The sequence below is a fragment of the Triplophysa dalaica genome, chromosome 8 (genome assembly GCF_015846415.1).
Source record: "Triplophysa dalaica isolate WHDGS20190420 chromosome 8, ASM1584641v1, whole genome shotgun sequence".
Lineage (NCBI taxonomy): Eukaryota > Metazoa > Chordata > Actinopteri > Cypriniformes > Nemacheilidae > Triplophysa > Triplophysa dalaica.
In genome coordinates this window covers 5,499,819-5,507,595 of record NC_079549.1, presented here as the reverse complement: position 1 = coordinate 5,507,595, position 7,777 = coordinate 5,499,819, and the positions used below count along the sequence as shown (strand labels likewise).

Below are 7,777 nucleotides of genomic sequence, written 5' to 3'. Positions count from 1 at the left end.
CCTTGTTTACTGTTTCTCAACTATTTCAAATCAGCAAAATGTAAACAAAGCAAAAACAGGATTTTTTCAATGTATATAGTACTTCTATGTTTACTGCTGGTTGGGTGACTTTTTGTCTTAGTTCTGTTAACTGTCTGCTATTACAGTTTCCATACAAAATGATATAGCTCTGTTTCTCAGTCCATTTTTTGCAGTTTCACAACAAATACTTTAAATCACTTTAAAGGGCGCGGTGGATAAATTGTCACTGTCATACAACTCTAAAAGACAACTGCTCACATCAAAACATTCTTGGTCATTGAATTGGAGTTATTTTGAGATGATAAAACTTTGTCCTTCAATCTGACAGGAACTCTCATCAAAATAAGAAGTGAGTCAGACTCGTGACAGCGACAGAATGACATTTTACTACAGAGCAGTCTTAAGATCCCACTAGGTTTTGGGACCAGTCATCAGCCTATGAAGGGAATTTAATGATTAAATGTGTGATCAAATTATGTAGACCCTTTAACAAAACCTCAAAGGAAAAAGGACTGTATCGGTATACTAAAATATAATATTTAAAAAAATATATAATACAAATTAAATCTAGAAAAATAAAAATCACCAATGTAAGTTTTACTTAGAGGGAATTACATTTACTTTAGTTTTAGTAATTACTTTACATCAGCTACAAATACCAGGGAATAGGTCATAAGATAATTTGAAAACGTTTTCCTTAATAACTCACAAATCGCTACAAATTTAATGTCATCGCTGGCATGACAAAAATATTTATGTGCCAAAAGCGATAGTACCATATCTGCATATGTATTTGGGTAGTTGACAGACTAATGCAAATTTTTTTTAAAGTTTAGAAAAAAACTAACAATGAAGATAAATCTCTCTTTTGTATGATAAATATGAAAATTAATAATACAAAACATTGTAATATTAAAAGTTTGTCTTCTAAATTTTTCTATGTCACATCACATGACACGTACAATTTATTCGTCAACTACCATTTAAAATAATTATACGAATTTAAAACATTGAATGAGAATTACACAAATTGCTCATTAACAACGTAAAAGTACCTTTTCACTTTTTTACATTTGTAAAGTTTGTGGTACTCGGTTCATTTCCACATTTTGAAACTAAGCCCCTCATTCCCAGTCTCTCCATCACAGCACCAGCTCCGCGCGCTCTCGCGCCTCCGTCCGCGCGGCGGGTGACGTCACCCGCGCATAGACTCGCGCTGCTGCGAGAGCTAGAGGTTGAACGCATCGAGGTTAGAGAGAGAGAACAGCGGCAGGGCCCACGAACAAAAACTGATTCAAACGGATTTATATTCGCGAGCCAAGTCTGCACAGAGTGTGCGTTTTTCTTCCCAGCTGTCCCGAAGCCTGAACTGTCAAGAGTTACAGCAAGGTAAGAGAAAACAGACATAATATAAACTGGAGTAATAAATCACTCGCTTAAAGTTGCCCCGGTCTTCTTTCCGAGCGCAAAACCCGCGATTTGTATCGTGCCCTGTATCGATATAGCTTTTACTCTGCATGCGACGGGAACGGTGTGTGTGGTGCATTGCAAAATGTGAAAGAAACAAAAGTGATTGTCTTTTTCGCGCTCTCTCGCGCTCGTCTTTTGTGTCTTTAACAGGTCTGTTACCTCAATAGAGCTCTAAAGCAGATTCTTTAAGTTGTTGCGTTTGACACATTGTGACAGTGAGGATCATACTGGATGCGTTTCCATTTTTGTTTTCGTGATCATAATAGAGAAAGAATGTAATGATGGCTGCGCAGATGCCCATTGTCATTCACTAAATGTTCTGTGCACGCGCCGTGGACTCTTTACGCATTCACAAAGCTTTTTGACTCCTTGTATTCCGTGTTTTTAACATTGTTTAATGTATATATATATATATATATATATATATATATATATATATGCTGATTGCTGATGATGGGCAGCTCGTGAATAAGATGTGTGCATTGCTCTAATGAAGTGTGCTTTTTACTTTTTTGGAAGTTGGATTACCGATGTTGTCTGTGATTGGCTGTAGTGGGATTTAGGTATTAAATAACCAATTACTCAAAAAAAGATACAAATATTCTTTAATTTCAATTTATGTATATAGTGCTTTTCACCATGTGCATTCTTCCAAAGCAGTTTTACAGGAGCACATAAGAAAAACAGAAAAACACAGAAAGGTAACACACAGCACAGTGTATGGTGTTTATTTGCATATGTTCTCAATTTGTTTTATGATACTTTCTGTAAACACGAAACATCAGGGTGTTGATACAGCTTTTCAACATTAATAGTCATGTTTTTGTCCATATTCCTTTCCGTCTCCCTCTCTCACAGACTGTGTACTCCGATACTTTCCTGCATTATGATAATTGAATTTTACAGCAGTCAGGATTTCACCCACTCAGCTTATGTGCTGTAAGTGGCTCAAATACTGGGCTACTTTGAAGACAATAATCCTATTTTTATAGTTTCTTAAGAAACGCCCTTAGAGAATTGAAAGCACTAACCAGCTTATACTTGCTACGTACAGATAGTACTAGAGTAATATTTTCATCACATTTGCGAACCCTAAATCTTTATAGTATTGATGTGTTTTCATGTTCCTTTGGATTTCGTACGCTTCTCGCTTTGGTCTTTGTCAATACACTTGCGAGAAAGCCCAAAGCTGATTTAGGTTTTGAATGATCTAATGTTATGCAATGTTCTCATCACACCCACTCCTGACGTTTCTCCGTCACAAGGGTGTTTGTTTTGCAGTGACAGGTATGCATTCCTAAACTTTTTGTGTTCATGGTAACATACCTTTTCTGTTACGAAACCCATGTTTGTGTGGCTCATTGTGCAATGCAAAAATCTCATTCTGCCCCTTTTCAAAATAAATGTATGAAACACATTTTCACATTAAAGACAACAGTGTCATCTTAATGCATTCCTCCTTTTATCTCCTTCACCTAAGGAGTGGATATACACAGTCTACGCCTAAAATAATGTCTTAACTCTCTTGTGCCTGAGCTCACTTACAATCAAGCTGTTTTCTGGACCCGGCGCCGGAATGTGCTGTGTAGTCTCTCAGTACCAGCCACCAGTCTCCAAACAAAAGACTGCTCAGTAAAAGCTCTCACTTTGCTTTCCCCTTGTGTTTTTGCAGAGGAGTGCGGCCGATACCCCATCCGAGCCTTGCCATCTATATTGCCAAGACCTTTTACATGGAAGCTGCATTATTGTGAGTTGATCTGATCGCTCTCCATCAAATGCAGTCATTTGAATCTGTTGGTGCTGTAGTGCTGTTTAGAAATGTTGTATGTGGTCATTTACTGAAAATTCAGTTAATTGCAGACATGTTTGGCCTTGCAGTCTCAGACATGATTTGTTTGAAATTATAGTTCATGGTTGATGGTAAATGCATCCAGCCTAGAAATCCTGCAAGGCAAGTGTTTTGTGTGCGTCTCCGCTAACCTCACTGCAACTGGCTCCCTCAGAACTTTGACCTAAATATACTTTAACTTTTCTATAAAAGGCTATAATTGCAGTGTTTATGGATCTGGCGATGTCCTGCAAGTATTCGGCATGGCCACAGATAGTTTGTGGTTTAGTATTTGGTAAATGTATTGATTTATCACATGCTGGTTGTTCAGACTTCCCATTTTTCAATGCCGGTCACATGTCCGCTGAAAAATATTTGCAGTTTGTATCATTTTGTGAGCCTTGTTTGAGACGACGTGTCAAAAAGTTGCAGAATTTTGACAATGCTGAATATCCTGCGTGTAAATGCTTGCATCCATCCATGCATTTTTGTATAGAGGTAGATTGGGGAAATCACATTGGGAGAGAAATACGAGCATGTGATGCATCACATCTCCAACAGACTGCAGTGCGAAATTGCTTTTGTGACATGCAGTCCTACAGAAAAATGTAATCTTAAAATAAGTTGCTTCGTAAGTAAGGGCCAGATTGTCTGCCCCGGAGACAGACGGGCCGTCTAATAGAACACACAGATGAAAGTTAAAGGTTTTGTTATTTTTATTATAATCATTTGTAATCTGGAGCGGCCATTAAGCACAGGGCTGATTTAACAATAGGAACTTGGTGGAGCGAAATCAGGTTCCAATGTGTTCGGATGAGAAAGAGGATTTACACGTCAGATGGTGCTGTCGTAATGTGTCATTCCTCTGTTTGGATGAGATTGAAACGGCAAGTATGGTTTTCTCTCCAGTGCTAGTTTTTATAGGTCACATGTGCCGACTGAAGAGATTTGACTGGTAAAGAGGTCATGGGCCATTATTCAAGAGAATTCACTGTTCCTCTAAATCAGCAAAAACATCGTTTTTTTTCATGGTGGAATATTTAGTGCCTCCATAGAGAAGAGAAATAAATATCTAAATGTACAAACCTCGAAGATGATTTAGATCGTGAGGGCAGTGTCCCACTTATTTTTAGTGTTTGCTGGCAGAAATCCCATCCATTTGGTTTGTTATATTTGATATGTCTGTGGACTGATTGTGTCAACAAAGGATGGTGATAGTTGATATTCAGGGCCTCCCTCATTTGCATTTGCAAATACTGTTTCACAATGCTTTGTTTCACATGCTGAACTTTTGTTCGTGTGGGTTGCTGCATGGGTGTTCGGTACATCTGTTTAGACAGCAATTTATTTAACAAGGACATTGTTTGGTTAATTGTGTTTTCATTAACTATACCAGGTTTGTTGACCACAGGGAGCATTCTCGTGGGTAACTATTAGCAGGTAAGGAAAACTTTAGCAAAAAGGTCTTTGTTGTGTGAAATCTTACAGGGAAATTAAAAATACTTGTCCCTCGGCTGAACCCGCAATTTTACAGGCTTTACAGCATTTCCTGTCTTAAACACACATTTGCATAAAGCATATTTTTCTCTTTCTTCGAGTTGGTGCCTATTACTACCTTTCTCTTTCTTCGAGTTGGTGCCTATTACTACCGTGTACTGGACCTAGTTTAACTTGTTACAGATTTTTTCATCTCTTTGTGTTATATGCTACACACAGTATAAAGTATGCATATGCATATGTATATAAGAGAGAATGTCTCATTGATCCTCTTTCACCTGATATCTGGCTGTTAAGTCTGACGTAACACACCATTGCTTCCGGGTCCAAAGGCTAACAATAAATATACGCTTACGGAGTGCTGTAAAACTACTTAACAACCATGGTCCTAACCTTTATCTCAATAACATACTTGGACTTGGACCCGGAAACTGTGTTTCATATGTGATTTTCTTTATTAAATAAATCTTGAAGGTGCTTAAAAAATAATAGCATATTAATCGCAATATTTGTAAAATAAAACATCATGATTACATTATTTTTCCAAATTGTTCAGCCCTAGATAACATAAGGACGAGTAAACGATGATCATTTTCATTTTGGTGTGAACTACTCCATAACATTTCGACGATCTGATTATAAGTGATTATAAGTGACGATCTGATTATAAGTGTTCAGGGCTAAAAGCAGGTGGAACAAGATCCAAATGCTTTGTGATCGGACCACTAAAACATACAAATGTAGTCAAAAATGCATTGAATTTGCAAGAACAAAGTCATCCTCGATGTGTCCCTGCCCGCTGTGAATCACACGTTTTGTACAGTTCTCTTATTTGAGAGGACATTTTCAAAAATGGCAAACCTGTCTCCTTTGCACCCTATTTCCATGCACACATAACTCATCATTAATTCATTTTCAAGTCGTAAACGCCCTCAGAAGGGTTTCTTCAGCTTTCTTGTAGCTCAGTGGTAAGAGCATTGCGTTAACAACGCAAGGTTGTGGGTTCGATCCCAGGGGATTGCAAATACCTATTTAAAATGTATAGGATAAAGCAATGTAAGTCGCTTTGGATAAAAGCGTCTGCCAAATGCCTAAATGTAAATGTGTTACGGCTTAACTGACCGGGTTTAAATTTCTTCAGCAAAATGACCATTGTGAACCAGCTGCGGGATGAGAGTGTGAAACTCAACACCACCTTTAAGTGCTCTGGGCCCTGCTGCCACCTCTTCCCTGCTGATTCAAAGACTTCTGCTGCTTTCCTTCAGCCAGATCTGAGCTTACCATCAGATTTGCCAAGGTGCTTTGAGATTTTTTGTCTATCAGAAAGAGGTTGGCTCTTTGTTGACTGCAGTAAGACTTAAAATGTCTGTTTTGCGATTAAATCATGGTTGCACGCACCTACATAAGTAAAAGAGAGCTAAGGCATTTTTTCTTTGCTTGTGGCTGTGTTTGATATATCCAAATGATTTCCACATTATCATGCAATAAAGTAAACAGCATTTGATCATAGTCAGAGTTCAACAAAATATTTTATTTGATGTGAATAAAAATGAGGATGTTACAAATTCACTTCAGTGTTTTAGTAAGCAATGGTGGTTGACCGTGGCCATATGCTGGAGAGCGAGTCGAGTCGACTGTCAGTAGTTGACCAGGGGCTTTGTTGAACTGTGACAGGCTTGTTTATGGATATCTGTGACTTCTTCAGAGCTAAGTCCTGACCAGTCACAGTCAGCCTCTAAGATACAGGTCACGACCGCTGATTTGTGCTGTCAACCACAGAGAAGAAAAGACGAGAAGGAAGGCAAGAGATGGAGAGGAATAGAGAGAGAGAGAGAGAGAGAGAGAGAGAGAGTGAGAGTGGGGGAAGTTCACATGAAAGAGTCACACAAAAAAGAAAAACACACCAGTGGGGCACAGGGAAAGAGGCAGGAAGTTGAAGCAGAGGGTTGAATGTGCTTTCATTGTCAAATATGATTCTGTTGGTGCATTAAGTGTTTCAACATATAGGGATTGTTTGAGCTGCTGGTGGCTGCTTTTGCTCCAGGTCATATCAGGCAATTGGTTTTCTGATTGCTTGAATCCAATTGTGTTTAAGTGGTTAGCGTCCCTATGAAGAAAACAATTGCTTTTATCTGTGGGCTGTCGCTAAGGTGCATATTATGTTGGGGTGATGAGCATGTCTCTATTTTTTTTTTATCTTTTTGGATCAATATTTCATATATTGCCAAGTGAATGCAAAAAAAGAAAGAAGTAATTGTTAAGTTTTAAAGGAATAGTTCACCCAAAATGACTCCCTAAAATTGAACACAAAACAAGAGAGTTTTAAGAATGTGGGAAACTACACTGTTCTGCGGCGACTTTGTAGATTTATTACTACTATTTTGGCCCCTTTTTTGAGCCGACTTCACGATTATGTCACGGCATTAGCTGGAGCTAAAACTAGGGGAAAACTGGAGGTGGCCAATACAAATTAGCACAGAGGCTGCTACATAAGGAGTTTAAAATATCACCTTACTGTGTTTTTGAGTGCCAGAATCGACAGATTGAAGGCTCAAATCTGACATTCTGACACAAGCTTGCCATTGCCAGAAAAAACACAATCAAAATAGCGGACTTCACAGAACAATCATCAAAGATGCTTGCATTTACAGCGCATACATTATATCACTTAATAAACTATTGTCTTTTGTTGGTATAGATTATAGTTTGGGTATGTGTCTAAAATAAAACAACTTGTCATGAATCCCCAACCGAATCAGGACCAGGGGAGCCAAGTTATTTTTTACGTAATGTTAACCAAGCTTACTTTCTTGATTGTACAACTAGCAGTTAGCCAACCACTGGAGATTAAACATAAAGAAAACAGTTTGGCGTCACTGTTTCTACAGCATTCATGAAACCCGGGAGAGGGAACAGTGAGAAGGCTCACGTTATGTGTCAGGTGTGTGTGTTCAAGCTGCA

General features: G+C 38.4%; 1 protein-coding gene across 3 annotated transcripts in view; it reads left to right on the top strand.

The window, feature by feature from the left end:
• Positions 1-1,220: 1,220 nt before the first annotated feature.
• The window catches only part of nck2a (NCK adaptor protein 2a), a 56,789-nt gene continuing 50,232 nt past the window's right edge, over positions 1,221-7,777 (top strand). For 2 of the 3 annotated variants that reach the window (XM_056754439.1, XM_056754441.1), the window contains exon 1: positions 1,221-1,410. The gene's annotated coding sequence lies outside the window, so the exon portion shown is untranslated. Of the gene's footprint in view, positions 1,411-3,163; positions 3,239-7,777 lie in introns of all 3 variants that reach the window. The other variant, XM_056754438.1, reaches the window with a different exon arrangement.